The sequence below is a fragment of the Lolium perenne genome, chromosome 2 (genome assembly GCF_019359855.2).
Source record: "Lolium perenne isolate Kyuss_39 chromosome 2, Kyuss_2.0, whole genome shotgun sequence".
Classification (NCBI taxonomy): Eukaryota; Viridiplantae; Streptophyta; class Magnoliopsida; order Poales; family Poaceae; genus Lolium; species Lolium perenne.
In genome coordinates, this window is record NC_067245.2 from 181,086,505 (window position 1) to 181,102,887 (window position 16,383).

Here is a 16,383-nt window from a genome sequence, read left to right on the forward strand (position 1 = left end):
TAGCCAAAGACCTGCACTGAGAGGGAATGCTTCTCGTGCATCCAAACCTGAACCCAAACCTATGCCATTTGTGTCCACCATATCTACCTACTGCATGGTATTTTCTGCCATTCCAAGTAAATACTTCATGTGCTACCTTTAAACAATTCAAAATTTATTACTTCTTATTTGTGTCAATGTTTTATATATAGCTCATGAGGAAGTATGTGGTGTTTTATCTTTCAGTCTTGTTAGGCAGCTTCCACTAATGGACTAGTGGCTTCATCCGCACTTACCCTATAATTTTGCGAAAAGAGCTGGCAACGGGGTTCCCAGCCCCAATTAATCAACTCTCATTAATAATTCTCTTCACATGTTTTGCCCTGATTCATCAGTAAGCAACTTAATTTTGCAATAGACACTCCTCCATGGTATGAGATTGTTGGAAGCTAGGCACCCGAGGATTCGGTTAGCCATGGCTTGTGTAAGCAAAGGTTGGGGGGAGTGTCATCCTTAAATAAACTAAAGTACATGTGTAAACAAAAGAGAAGAGGGATGATCTACCTTGCTGGTAGAGATGACGTCCTTCATGGGAGCCGCTCTTTGGAGGTCTGTTTGGCAAGGGGGTTAGAGTACCCGCTACCAGTCATTGACAACAACAAACACCTCTCAAAACTTTACTTTTATTCTCCTTATATGATTTCAAAACTGAAAAAGCTCTAGCACATGATTTAATCCCTGCTTCCCTCTGCGAAGGGCCTGTCTTTTACTTTATGTTGAGTCAGTAAACCTATTTCCATCCATCTCAAGCAAGCATTTGAGTTGTTGTGATCAAACCATTATATTGTGATTTGCTTCATCATGTCTTTACTCTTCCTTGTTTAGTACAAGTTTTATCTGAATGAATATAGCTTTGCAAGTTATCAAAGATCATTATGATTGAGTATGCAAGTTTACCATAAGCTTTAACATAAGAGCGCTGCTCAATAGATGAGTATAATCTGTTAACTGTTCTCTGACCAAGAACGAAGTTTGCCATCACCAACTATGATTTCTTATGCACCTTTATTTGTGATTACCTTATACTTGTTTCAAGTTGAATTATATGAGGAAGTTGTTTGCTAGAATGTCTTGTGTGAATGAATATGATGCTTCTTGTCCGTATTTTATTATCGACTCTTCACTCCATAAACATGTGGTCCTATTTACCGAGTTCAGTTTCGCTTGGGGACAAGCGAAGTCTAAGCTTGGGGGGAGTTGATACGTCCAATTTGCATCACTATTTTATATCATAATTTGCTGTTATTCATTGATATATTTCATATTTGGAGATGATACTTATGTTATTTCATCTATTTTGCATGTTTCATGATTATTTGGGGATCGCACACCGGAGCCAGGATTCTGCTGGAAAAAGCACCCTCAGAATGCAATATTTCGGAAGATCAACAGTTGAAGGAAATTATACGAAAATTCCTATTTTTCCAGATGACGAAGGGAGCCAGAAGGGGGAGCTGAGCAGGGCCGCCATGGGCCCCCCTCACAGGCCGGCGCGAGCCCTGCCCTGGCCGCGCCGCCCTGTGAGGAGGGGGGCCCACAGCCCCTCTCGCCTCCTTTTCTTCGCGTATGCCTTCGTCCCGAATCCAGCGGGGAAATTCCCTCCCGGAGGGGGAAATCGACGCCATCGTCACCGTCATCGAGCTGGACATCATCTCCATCACCATCATCTTCATCATCATCACCGCCGTCTCCACCGCTGCACCTCGTCACCGCTGTAGCAATTTGGGTTTGATCTTGATTGTTTGATAGGGGAAACTCTCCCGGTGTTGATTTCTACTTGTTATTGATGCTATTGAGTGAAACCGTTGAACCAAGGTTTATGTTCAGATTGTTATTCATTATCATATCACCTCTGATCATGTTCCATATGATGTCTCGTGAGTAGTTCGTTTAGTTCTTGAGGACATGGGTGAAGTCTAAATGTTAGTAGTGAAGTATGGTTGAGTAATATTCAATGTTATGATATTTAAGTTGTGGTGTTATTCTTCTAGTGGTGTCATGTGAACGTCGACTACACGACACTTCACCTTTATGGGCCTAGGGGAATGCATCTTGTACTCGTTTGCCAATTGCGGGGTTGCCGGAGTGACAGAAACCTGAGCCCCCGTTGGTATATCGATGCAGGAGGGATCGCAGGATCTCAGAGTTTAAGGCTGTGGTTAGATTTATCTTAATTACTTTCTTGTAGTTGCGGATGCTTGCAAGGGGTATAATCACAAGTATGTATTAGTCCTAGGAAGGGCGGTACATTAGCATAGGTTCACCCACACAACACTTATCAAAACAATGAAGATTAATTAGCCGTATGTAGCGAAAGCACTAGACTAAAATCCCGTGTGTCCTCGAGAACGTTTGGTCATTATAAGTAAACAAACCGGCTTGTCCTTTGTGCTAAAAGGGATTGGGCCACTCGCTGCAATTATTACTCTCGCACTTTACTTACTCGTACTTTATTCATCTGTTACATCAAAACCCCCTGAATACTTGTCTGTGAGCATTTACAGTGAATCCTTCACCGAAACTGCTTGTCAACACCTTCTGCTCCTCGTTGGGATCGACATTCTTACTTATCGAAGATACTGCGATACACCCCCTATACTTGTGGGTCATCATAGGGCTACAAGATCTCCCTCAAGCCGGAGTTAACAAGCGCCACAACATTCGGAGTTCATGTTTAAGTAACCTCTAGAGCATAATAGACCGTTGCAATTTAGACCGAGTACTAACATAGCATACACACCGTCACCAATAGCTATGAAAGGGGGAATAGATCGCATCAATACTATCATAGTAATAGCTAACTCTATAATCTACAAGAGATTACAATCATAACATACGCCAAGTACTACATGATGCACACACCGTCACCTTTACATCATGAAGGAGGAATAGACTACTTTAATAACATCACTAGAGTAACACATAGATTAATAGTGATACAAAGCTCATCATATGGATCTCAATCGTGCAAGGCAGTTCATGAGATCATTGTATTGAGGTACATGAGAGAGAGAGATTAACCACATAGCTACCGGTAGAGCCCTTAGCCTCGAGGGAGAACTACTCCCTCCTCATCATAGGAGACAACAGCGGCGATGAAGATGGCGGTGATGTCGATGGAGATGCCTTCCGGGGGCACTTCCCCGTCCCGGCGGCGCGCCGGAACAGAGACTTCTGTCCCCCGAATCTTGGCTTCGCGATGGCGGCAGCTGCGTAACTTTTCTCGTCCCGTGGCTTATTCTCTTAGGATTTTCGCGACGGAGGCTTTATATAGGCGGAAGGGCGAAGTCGAAAGAATCCTGGTGGAGCCAGACCATAGGGGGCGCCCCCCCCCCTTGGCCGCGCCGCCTTGTGGGGTGGGCCCCCCTGGCTCCCCTCTGGCCCCTCTTCGGTGCTCTGGAAGCTTCCGGGAAAAATAAGATACTGGGCGTTGATTTCGTCCAATTCTGAGAATATTTCCTTTGTAGGATTTCTGAAACCAAAAACAGCAGAAAACAGGAACTGGCACTTCGGCATCTCGTTAATAGGTTAGTTCCGGAAAATGCATCAAAATGATATAAAGTATGAATAAAACATGTAGGTATTGTCATAAAACTAGCATGGAACATAAGAAATTATAGATACGTTGGAGACGTATCAACGAAGGATACAACTGCACCGCCGCCGGCACCTGCCACCAAACCAGCTTGTGCGCCCCAGCAGGCTCCGCCGTAGGGCGCGATAATAACCGCGCAGCAGCTTACTGCCGCGGTTACAGCGGCGACAGCGCCTGCCTCCGGCTCCCAGGCTCAGTCGCTGGTGCTTCACGCCGGGGGCGCCGCGGTCATTGCCGGCGAGAAGGCCTCAGCTCAGCTGGGCCGGATCGTTGAGCTGACCCGCGGCGAGGCCGACCTGGGCTCGCTCAGGAAGTATGTTGAGAAGTGGAACCGGGCGGACCTCTCCGCCGCCACCCGCGGCATCGGCAAGGACAAGCTGCCGGTGGTGGACAACTCCGGCCCGCGGAGCACGGTGCAACATTTCAGCCGGCTCAAGCGTGCCATGAAGGAGTTTGATACCGCTTGGCACGACGCCAACGCCAACATGGTGGTAAGCTTGCTAAACTCCAACCCTTTTGTTTATACGGATGCCGGTTTTGAATTTCTCAATTTACTGATATATCCTCATAGTCCCCGAGTTTCGGGTTAAGTGCGAAGCACTTAGCGCGAAACTTTCCTGAAGCAAAAAACCGGCATATCTAGTCCCCGAGTTTCGGGTTAAGCACGAAGTACTTAGCGCGTAACTGCAAAAAACCGGCATAGCTAGTCCCCGAGTTTTGGGTTAAGCACAAAGTACTTAGCGCGAAACTGCGAAAAAACGGCATAACTAGTCCCCGAGTTTCGGGATAAGCACAAAGTACTTAGTGCGGAACTGCAAAAAACGGGCATAGCTAGTCCCCGAGTTTCGGGTTAAGCACAAAATACTTAGCGCGAAACTGCAAAAAACCGGCATAGCTCACAGCGTATTTTGACTGCGCAGGGCACGCTCGACTCCCGGAAGCAGCTGTTCGAGGGGCTGCAGTGGGAGCACCGGGACCTCTCCGAGGCCTTCTCCGCCCTCGGGCGCACCCACGGCAAGTGCCAAGGTTAGCTCTTGCCTTCCGGCTTCTTTTGTACCGGCTTTTTCCTTATGAAACACTTATACATTTCTTCCGTGCAGCCGCCCTTCCGGAAGCCTCACTTGAAGACCTCGCCGGCCAAATCGCCACGCTCAAGGGTAAACTTCGTTTGTTTGACTTTTCTTTTGATTGAGCTCATCGGCTTCTTTTACTGAACTTTCACCATTCCGGATTGCAGCTGAGAAGGAGAAGCTGGCCCTCGAGCACCGCAATGCGCTGGAAGCCCAACGGAGCAACTCCGCTGATCTGAAGGACCAGCTGGTCCAGGCTAAGCTACAGCATGCGCAGGCGCTGAAGGAGGCTATAGCTGCCGGCAATGCCAAGGTGGAGGAGGTCTCGAAGGAGTTTGCTGACGCCACCGGGCAGCTGCAGAAGGAGCTGGAGGAGGATACCAGGCTGCTGCAGCAGGCGCAGGGCCGAAACGCTGAGCTCACGGTGGATCATGCTGAGTTTGACCTGATGGTCATTGATACCGACGCCCAAGCGCTCAGTAAGTGCCTCTTTTTTCATACTTTCCTATTTGCATTTTCCAGCGGTGTATCTTAATACCGTTCTCTTTCTTTTCTTTCAGAGTTCTTTCTGGACTCCCAGCCGCATGCGCACAAGAGGGTCATGGAGCTGCGGGCTGAGAACCCTACTCGCGATCCAGAAGCTCCTTGGAACACATACGATCATCTCGTTGCGCTCAACGCCCGGCTCTCACACATGAAGGTCGTCGACCGGCATCTTAACGACGTGCCAGAAGTTGCCCTTCAGGTCTTCAAATTCCTGTGGCCCGGGGAGCTGATGTCTACGCACGCTTCTATTCCTGTAGACAGTGTTGGGCCTCCAAGAGCAGAGGTTTGTAGAACAGCAGCAAGTTTCCCTTAAGTGAATCACCCAAGGTTTATCGAACTCAGGGAGGAAGAGGTCAAAGATATCCCTCTCAAGCAACCCTGCAATCATGATACAAGAAGTCTCTTGTGTCCCCAACACACCTAATACACTTGTCAGATGTATAGGTGCACTAGTTCGGCGAAGAGATAGTGAAATTGTTGACTGCCAAAACCCACCGGCGGGCAGCGACTGTCAACACCGTAGAGCCGGGAACAACCTAGAGTTGCGGCTGGCTGAGGTCCCTCCGAGCGACGGCCCGCAAAGCACTTCTGGTCACACGTCCGATGCTGAGTGCAAGGGCGTGCCACCTGACCTATACCTGGTCAGGAAGGTGATGGAGATGCCTCGCTTAGTTTCCTGCATGGCATACACGTAAACATTAAATACGAGCCTCGATCGGCTCTCAGGTTATCCTGTGAATCGGCTCAAAGAGCCGATCCACCCATGATTCGTACAGGGTGCACGAATATATGGTGGTCCTGCTTGATCAAGATAAAGCTAACTAGATCTACGACGATTTAGGGTTTTCACCGCATAATCGGATCATCCTACTCCAGGTTGGGCCTCGCGGCCACGCACGGTGATCGTAAGCCGATCCTAAACAAGGCCTAAAAACCAACATGAAGTTGATCCCCGGAACATCCTGTTTAGGACTTGCGAACGGCACCCTACATGCCGCTGGATCCTCCCCCCCTTTGTAAGGCCTAACTATTGCAGATATTAAACTAATCCTTGTAGAACAAGGAGCAATCGTAACGGATCAGATCTACTAAATAATGATCAAGCGGGGTGCCGCCCCCACACCTGAGATAGGTGTGAGGGCGGCTAGATATGCAAGGGTTGCACTACGCTAGCATGTTACGCGAAGAACTATGCTAACCCTAACAAATCTATGATAACTACGTTGCTCGCCATCAACAAGGCTTCAGTACGAGCAACGCATGAACAACGTGGAGCTTGTGCTGCCTAGATCGCAAGATGCGATCTAGGCAGCATGTCGCTTACCGGATAGAAACCCTCGAGACGAAGGAGTTGGCGATGCGCCGAGATTGGTTTGTTTGGTTGAACGTGAGTTGTTGTTTATTCCATAAACCCTAGATACATATTTATAGTCCAGGGGACTTTCTAATTCAGGCGTGCACCTAACCGTGCACGGGTAAAACTCTAACTTAAAATACGATCTAATAAATTACAGATACAAGGGCAAACTAGCCCAAACTTGGTACACGAGGCCGATTCACGTATTTCTTCCATGTACATATCTTCAAGTCCATCCTGATCACGGCCCACTGATGTCTACGTTCCCCCTCCTTTCCTGTAGACAGTGTTGGGCCTCCAAGAGCAGAGGTTTGTAGAACAGCAGCAAGTTTTCCCTTAAGTGGATCACCCAAGGTTTATCGAACTCAGGGAGGAAGAGGTCAAAGATATCCCTCTCATGCAACCCTGCAACCACAAAGCAAGAAGTCTCTTGTGTCCCCAACACACCTAATAGGTGCACTAGTTCGGCGAAGAGATAGTGAAATACAGGTGGTATGAATATATATGAGCAGTAGCAACGGTGCCAGAAAATAGCTTGCTGGCGTGTAGTTGATGGTGGTAGTATTGCAGCAGTAGTAACGCAGTAAAACAGTAAACAAGCAGTAGTAACTCAGCAGTATTTAAGAACAAGGCCTAGGGATTACACTTTCACTAGTGGACACTCTCAACATTGATCACATAACAGAATAGATAAATGCATACTCTACACTTTTGTTGGATGATGAACACATTGCGTAGGATTACACGAACCCTCAATGCCGGAGTTAACAAGCTCCACAATAATGCTCATGTTTAAGTAACCTTTAGTGTAAGATAGATCAACGCTACTAAACCAAGTACTAGCATAGCATGCACACTGTCACCTTCATGCATATGTAGGAGGAATAGATCACATCAATATTATCATAGCAATAGTTAACTCCATAATCTACAAGAGATCATGATCATAGCATAAACCAAGTACTAACACGGTGCACACACTGTCACCTTTACACACGTGCAGGAGGAATAGAACTACTTTAATAACACATCACTAGAGTAGCACATAGATAAATTGTGATACAAAACTCATATGAATCTCAATCATGTAAAGCAGCTCATGAGATTATTGTATTGAGGTACATGGAAGAGATGAACCACATAGCTACCGGTACAGCCCCGAGCCTCGATGGAGAACTACTCCCTCCTCATGGGAGCAGCAGCGGTGATGAAGATGGAGAAGCCTTCCGGGGGCACTTCCCCGCTCCGGCAGGGTGCCGGAACAGAGACTCCTGTCCCCCAGATCTTGGCTTCGCGATGGCGGCGGCTCTGGAAGGTTTCTGTGGGTTTCGTCGAACGTCCTAGGGTTTTCTGATCCAGGGGCTTTTTATAGGTGGAGAGGCGGCGCAGGAAGGTCGAAGGGGGGCCCACACCCTAGGGGGGCGCGCCCCCCCCCTAGGCCGCGCCGGGGTGTGGTGTGGTGGCCCTGCCACCCTTCTCTGGCGGTTCTCGTGTGTTCTGGATGCTTCCGGGTAAAATAGGAACCTGGGCGTTGATTTCGTCCGATTCCGAGAATATTTCGTTACTAGGATTTCTGAAACCAAAAACAGCAGAAAACAGGAACTGGCACTTCGGCATCTTGTTAATAGGTTAGTTCCAGAAAATGCACGAATATGACATAAAGTGTGCATAAAACATGTAGATAACATCAATAATGTGGCATGGAACACAAGAAATTATCGATACGTCGGAGACGTATCAGCATCCCCAAGCTTAGTTCTGCTCGTCCCGAGCAGGTAAAACGATAACACAGATAATTTCTGGAGTGACATGCCATCATAAACTTGATCATACTATTTGTACAGCATATGTAGTGAATGCAGCGATCAAAACAATGGTAATGACATGAGTAAACAAGTGAATCATAAAGCAAAGACTTTTCATGAATAGTACTTCAAGACAAGCATCAATAAGTCTTGCATAAGAGTTAACTCATAAAGCAATAATTCATAGTAGAGGTATTGAAGCAACACAATGGAAGATTAAGTTTTAGCGGTTGCTTTCAACTTATAACATGTATATCTCATGGATATTGTCAATGCAAAGCAATATAACAAATGCAATAAGCAAGTATGTAAGAATCAATGCACAGTTCACACAAATGTTTGCTTCTTGAGGTAGAGAGAGATAGGTGAACTGACTCAACAATAAAAGTAAAAGAATGGTCCTTCGAAGAGGAAAGCATCGATTGCTATATTTGTGCTAGAGCTTTTATTTTGAAAACATGAAACAATTTTGTCAACGGTAGTAATAAAGCATATGTATCATGTAAATTATATCTTATAAGTTGCAAGCCTCATGCATAGTGTACTAATAGTGCCCGCACCTTGTCCTAATTAGCTTGGACTACCTGGATTATCACCGCAATACATATGCTTTAACCAAGTATCACAAAGGGGTACCTCTATGCCGCCTGTACAAAGGTCTAAGGAGAAAGCTCGCATTTGGATTTCTCGCTTTTGATTATTCTCAACTTAGACATCCATACCGGGACAACATAGACAATAGATAATGGACTCCTCTTTTAATGCTTAAGCATTCAACAACAATTAATTCTTTTCTCATTAGAGATTTGAGGATGTTTGTCCAAAACTGAAACTTCCACCATGGATCATGGCTTTAGTTAGCGGCCCAATGTTCTTCTCTAACAATATGCATGCTCAAACCATTCAACTCAATGTAGATCGCCCTTACTTCAGACAAGACGAACATGCATAGCAACTCACATGAAATTCAACAATGAGTAGTTGATGGCGTCCCCAGTGAACATGGTTATCGCACAACAAGCAACTTAATAAGAGATAAAGTGCATAATGACATATTCAATACCACAATAGTTTTTAAGCTATTTGTCCCATGAGCTATATATTGCAAAGGTGATGATGGAATTTTAAAGGTAGCACTCAAGCAATTTACTTTGGAATGGCGGAAAATACCATGTAGTAGGTAGGTATGGTGGACACAAATGGCATAGTGGTTGGCTCAAGTATTTTGGATGCATGAGAAGTATTCCCTCTCGATACAAGGTTTAGGCTAGCAAGGCTTATTTGAAACAAACACAAGGATGAACCGGTGCAGCAAAACTCACATAAAAGACATATTGAAAACATTATAAGACTCTACACCGTCTTCCTTGTTGTTCAAACTCAATACTAGAAATTATCTAGACCTTAGAGAGACCAAATATGCAAACCAAATTTTAGCATGCTCTATGCATTTCTTCATTAATAGGTGCAAAGCATATGATGCAAGAGCTTAATCATGAGCACAACAATTGCCAAGTATCACATTACCCAAGACATTTATAGCAATTACTACATGTATCATTTTCCAATTCCAACCATATAACAATTTAACGAAGGAGAAAACTTCGCCATGAATATTATAAGCTAAGAACACATGTGTTCATACGAACCAGCGGAGCGTGTCTCTCTCCCACAAAAGCATTTATTCAAACACAAACAAAAACAAAAGCATACAGACGCTCCAAGTAAAGCACATAAGATGTGACCGAATAAAAATATAGTTTCAAGAGAAGGAACCTGATAATTTGCGATGAAGAAGGGGATGCCTTGGGCATCCCCAAGCTTAGACGCTTGAGTCTTCTTGATATATGCAGGGGTGAACCACCGGGGCATCCCCAAGCTTAGAGCTTTCACTCTTCTTGATCATAGTATATCATCCTCCTCTCTTGACCCTTGAAAACTTCCTTCACACCAAACTTCTCATAAACTTCATTAGAGGGGTTAGTACATAATCAAAAACTCACATGTTCAGAGGTGACACAATCATTCTTAACACTTCTGAACATTGCTCAAAGCTACTGGAGTTTAATGGAACAAAGAAATCCATCCCACATAGCAAAAGAGGCAATGCGAAATAAAAGGCAGAATCTGTCAAAACAGAACAGTCCGTAAAGACGAATTTCTAATAAATACTTCCGTTGCTCAGATCAGAAAACTCAAAACTAATGAAAGTTGCATACATATCTGAGGAACACGCACGTAAATTGGCATATTTTTCTGATTTTTCTACAGAGAGAAAATCCCAGATTCGTGACAGATAGAAATCTGTTTCTGCGCAGAAATCCAAATCTAGTATCAACCTTCGATTAGAGGCTTCACTTGGCACAACAAAACACAAAACTAAGATAAGGAGAGGTTGCTACAGTAGTAAACAACTTCCAAGACACAAATATAAAACAAAGTACTGTAGCAAAATAACACATGGGTTATCTCCCAAGAAGTTCTTTCTTTATAGCCATTAAGATGGGCTCAGCAGTTTTAGTGATGCGCTCACAAGAAATAGTATTTGAAGCAAAAGAGAGCATCAAGAGGCAAATTCAAAACACATTTAAGTCTAACATGCTTCCTATGCATAGGAATCTTGTAAATAAACAAGTTCATGAAGAGCAAAGTAACAAGCATAGGAAGATAAAACAAGTGTAGTTTCAAAAATTTCAGCACATAGAGAGGTGTTTTAGTAACATGAAAATTTCTACAACCATATTTTCCTCTCTCATAATAACTTTCAGTAGCAACTTGAGCAAACTCAACAATATAACTATCACATAAAGCATTCTTACCATGAGTCTCATGCATAAAATTATTACTACTCCCAACATAAGCATAGTCAATTTTATTAGTTGTAGTGGGAGCAAATTCAACAAAGTAGCTATCATTATTATTCTCATCATCAAATATAGGAGGCATATTGTAATCATAATCAAATGTATCCTCCATAACAGGCGGTACTAAAAGACTACTATCATTATAATCATCATAAATAGGAGGCAAAGTATCATCAAAGTAAATTTTCTCCTCAATGCTTGGGGGACTAAAAATATCATGCAAACCAGCTTCCCCAAGCTTAGAACTTTCTATATCATTATCAACAATGGTGTTCAAAGCGTTCATACTAATATTACTACCAGCATGCAAAGAAGATTTCATAGGTTTTTTAATTTTCGCATCAAACAATCCATGTTTTAAATCAGGAAATAGAATAAGAAGCTCACTCTTGTACATTATGCCAAACTAGTGTAAACAAGAAACAAAAAGTTGCAATTGCAGGATCTAAAGGAAATAGCTTCGAGCACAAACACAATGGCGCCAGAAAAGTACTTTACCTGGAACCGAAGTATGAGTGCCTTTTTACCATTCCTCCCCGGCAACGGCGCCAGAAAAGTACTTGATGTCTACGTTCCCCCTCCTTTCCTGTAGACAGTGTTGGGCCTCCAAGAGCAGAGGTTTGTAGAACAGCAGCAAGTTTTCCCTTAAGTGGATCACCCAAGGTTTATCGAACTCAGGGAGGAAGAGGTCAAAGATATCCCTCTCATGCAACCCTGCAACCACAAAGCAAGAAGTCTCTTGTGTCCCCAACACACCTAATAGGTGCACTAGTTCGGCGAAGAGATAGTGAAATACAGGTGGTATGAATATATATGAGCAGTAGCAATGGTGCCAGAAAATAGCTTGCTGGCGTGTAGTTGATGGTGGTAGTATTGCAGCAGTAGTAACGCAGTAAAACAGTAAACAAGCAGTAGTAACTCAGCAGTATTTAGGAACAAGGCCTAGGGATTACACTTTCACTAGTGGACACTCTCAACATTGATCACATAACAGAATAGATAAATGCATACTCTACACTTTTGTTGGATGATGAACACATTGCGTAGGATTACACGAACCCTCAATGCCGGAGTTAACAAGCTCCACAATAATGCTCATGTTTAAGTAACCTTTAGTGTAAGATAGATCAACGCTACTAAACCAAGTACTAGCATAGCATGCACACTGTCACCTTCATGCATATGTAGGAGGAATAGATCACATCAATATTATCATAGCAATAGTTAACTCCATAATCTACAAGAGATCATGATCATAGCATAAACCAAGTACTAACACGGTGCACACACTGTCACCTTTACACACGTGCAGGAGGAATAGAACTACTTTAATAACACATCACTAGAGTAGCACATAGATAAATTGTGATACAAAACTCATATGAATCTCAATCATGTAAAGCAGCTCATGAGATTATTGTATTGAGGTACATGGAAGAGATGAACCACATAGCTACCGGTACAGCCCCGAGCCTCGATGGAGAACTACTCCCTCCTCATGGGAGCAGCAGTGGTGATGAAGATGGAGAAGCCTTCCGGGGGCACTTCCCCGCTCCGGCAGGGTGCCGGAACAGAGACTCCTGTCCCCCAGATCTTGGCTTCGCGATGGCGGCGGCTCTGGAAGGTTTCTGTGGGTTTCGTCGAACGTCCTAGGGTTTTCTGATCCAGGGGCTTTTTATAGGTGGAGAGGCGGCGCAGGAAGGTCGAAGGGGGGCCCACACCCTAGGGGGCGCGCCCCCCCCCCCCTAGGCCGCGCCGGGGTGTGGTGTGGTGGCCCTGCCACCCTTCTCTGGCGGTTCTCGTGTGTTCTGGATGCTTCCGGGTAAAATAGGAACCTGGGCGTTGATTTCGTCCGATTCCGAGAATATTTCGTTACTAGGATTTCTGAAACCAAAAACAGCAGAAAACAGGAACTGGCACTTCGGCATCTTGTTAATAGGTTAGTTCCAGAAAATGCACGAATATGACATAAAGTGTGCATAAAACATGTAGATAACATCAATAATGTGGCATGGAACACAAGAAATTATCGATACGTCGGAGACGTATCACCCACCTCTGACTCGGTCAAATTCTGGTGATAACACATGCCCCCCTGGTTTTGGAATTGGTAATTCCAAAATCACTCTGCTTTCTTTCGTCGGGTCATGTCGTGGCAGAACCGTTGCAGTATCCTCCATCATGATGCCTTGCCTTCTCAACTTCTCCGCGTGACTTGGCAGTTTTTTTTTTCTAGGCACCACTTCCTCGGAAACTGCTGTGGCATTGAATTTCCACTATATCCCCCTTTTATTTAACCGCTACGAACAGTTCTCCTCTGCATCTCCTTCGCATTAGCACTCCAAAAGCCCTCCTGCGCCACCATGTCTTCTTCCTCCTCTGCCCCATCGGATCTTGCCAGCCAGTCCTCCACGTCCCGCGAGCCGACGCCGGAGTACAACCCGGCGGAGGTCCACGCGGCCAACACCCGCCGCGCCATTGCGGCCGGGGAGGAGTCTAGCCACGACTTCTCCATCTGGTCAGAGGACGACAAGCCCCTGACCGACGGGGAGAGCGACCTCCGCTTCCTCGCCGTTGGGGAAACGGTGGAGGAGAGCGACGACGACAGCTTCTCCTGCGACTTCACCTCTTCCGAGGAGGAAGAGGAGGAGGAGCAGGAAGAGGAGGAGGATGACACCTCCTCCGACGAGCCGCCGGCCAAGCGGTTCTGCCCCTGGCCGGGCAACCTCAGCGATTTCGACAGCGACGATGACGCTGACAAAGAAGATGAGGACAATGAGGGCCCGGTCGGCGGCCACTGGAGCGACGACGAGCCTGCCGGAAGCAGCGCCGACAGCGGCGACGACGGCGACGACGAGGGCAGTGACGGCCCATAGATAGGACCTCTAGAATAGGGCCAGTAGCAGTAGATGGGGCAATGTATCCCCTAGTGTTTCCTTTTGAGAGCAATCAGCTCTTCATGTAAGAAATCTCGCCTATCAATGAAGACCTTTTCCCCAATTTGATTTTGCCGATTTCTTCTGAGTTCAATTTAGCCGATTCCCTCTTCTACTGACCTTGCCGATTCGTCCCCTTTGCCAATGCGTAATAAGCCGATAACAACGCATCGGTCCTTCGAAATTCGCCCTTTCCTTCTTCAACTGATGATTTTTTAAGTCTGGCGGATAATGTAGAATCTTCAGGAAAACCTTGGAATTCTTCCAACCAAAACCAATGGTCCTCTTTAATACTCATCATTTGCGAAGAAGGTTGCAATGAAAGATCAGCCGATGGTATCCCAATCGGCTCCTTGAACAGAGCAAAACAGAGTATCCACCGGGCCTGCTGCCCCCCGAGCCTTACTCGAGGCGAGAATGTCAGAGAGAATGCGCCAAAGCCGATCCCCTTTCTTCCTTAGACAGCCGATATACCCCTTCTGTCAACACGGCTGAACTAACATCAGCAAGAAGTTTCAAGAACCCGAATCGGCTCGAAGCAACTTCCATTCTTCAGAAGGCACCATAGTTGGCCGGGATTTGGTGGAGATTCAGTAAACCTCGCATAATTCCACTAGAGTCGATGGCTGCGCATCGGCTGCTTCTCAATTCTAAAGTCAATGCCCTTGCATCGGCTATCCAAAAAAAAAAAAATTTATTGGCCGATTTTCTCCTATCGGCCCCCAATATTTCATTGCACACATGTCCTCCTGCATCTGTTCCCAAGTTCATCGTGTTTAGGTGCCCCCCGAGCCGAATCTATCAGGGCATGGCAGATATCGGCTCTGTAATTCATACGTCGGCTCCAGTAGGAACAAGGACGGACACAAGCAGAACATGTGGTGAGGATAATTTTGGCCGATTGCTGGGATCGGCCTCCATGATGATTGAAGCATTGACTGAAGGTTCTGTAATGTCCCTTCAAAGATTTTTGGGGCCGATCACAGGGATCAGCCTTGCCATGTTTGATCATCGCTTCGCTTCAGCTACACGGTCAGGCCAGTGGATAAAACCAGCTTAACCCTTCCCTTCGTCACGTCGATGCGCTCGCAGTCGTCCAAATTGATACCGGAGAGGGGTTCTTGGCCTGCTGCTTCCCATGCGTTCATGCCAGCCGTTGAAATTTCGGCTGAGTCATCGGCCTGGACGACCTCTACCTCATCTCCATCCCACTGTATTATGCATTGGTGCATCGTGGAGGGAATGCAGCAGTTGGCGTGGATCCAATCTCTTCCTAGCAGAACAGCATAAGTGCTCGTGCTATCGACGATGAAGAACGTTGTAGGGATAGTTTTCCTTCCTACGGTCAGATCCACGTTCAGAACACCTTGTGCCTCAGACGCTTGGCCGTTGAAATCGCTCAATGTCACGTTGGTCTTGATTAGATCTGAGCTAGAGCGTCCCAGCCGACGTAGCATAGAGTACGGCATGATGTTGACTGCCGCTCCGGTGTCCACCAGCATCTTATTTACAGGCCTCCCATCGATATATCCTCGCAAGTACAGGGCCTTCAGATGTCTGTAGCTCTTTTCTCGTGGCTTCTCAAAGATAACCGGCCGTGGGCCGCAGTCAAGTTGTGCCACGGGTACCTCGTCTAATCCTGGAGCACTGAACTCCGAAGGGAGGATGAACACCATGTTTGTACCAGCCGATGTTTCATCATCGGCTTTCCTTTGCTTGGGGCGCCACTCCATTTTCCGTGGACGACCCTCTTCGTCCAGGGTTCGCTGGACTTTTGCAGCCAGATCAGGCCGTGCCTTCCTTAGCGTATGCAAATATAACCTTTCGGCTTCCTCCAGGCCGCGCAATTGCTGAACCCTGCGCTTTTGTGAACGGCTGAGTCCGTCAGGGCACCACCTTGGACGGTGGTACCTGTCTTCTTCTTCTTCTTGTCCCTCGTCTTCGGAATCCTCGAGATCTGCCCACCGAGGGGACTCAGCACGTTTGCTCTGTGGCGGGAGAGGTCCTAAGCGCTCGAACACAGACACGTTGGCTGCCTCCTTCTTCTTCTTGTTGCATTCTGGGCAATTGCCGATTGTGGGCAATCGGCTCATTCCTGAATCCCAGCAGTGTCTGAAGAATGGGCAGTCCCAGTGCCTGGCGTTGTCATCTTGCTCCCTTGATCTTTCCGT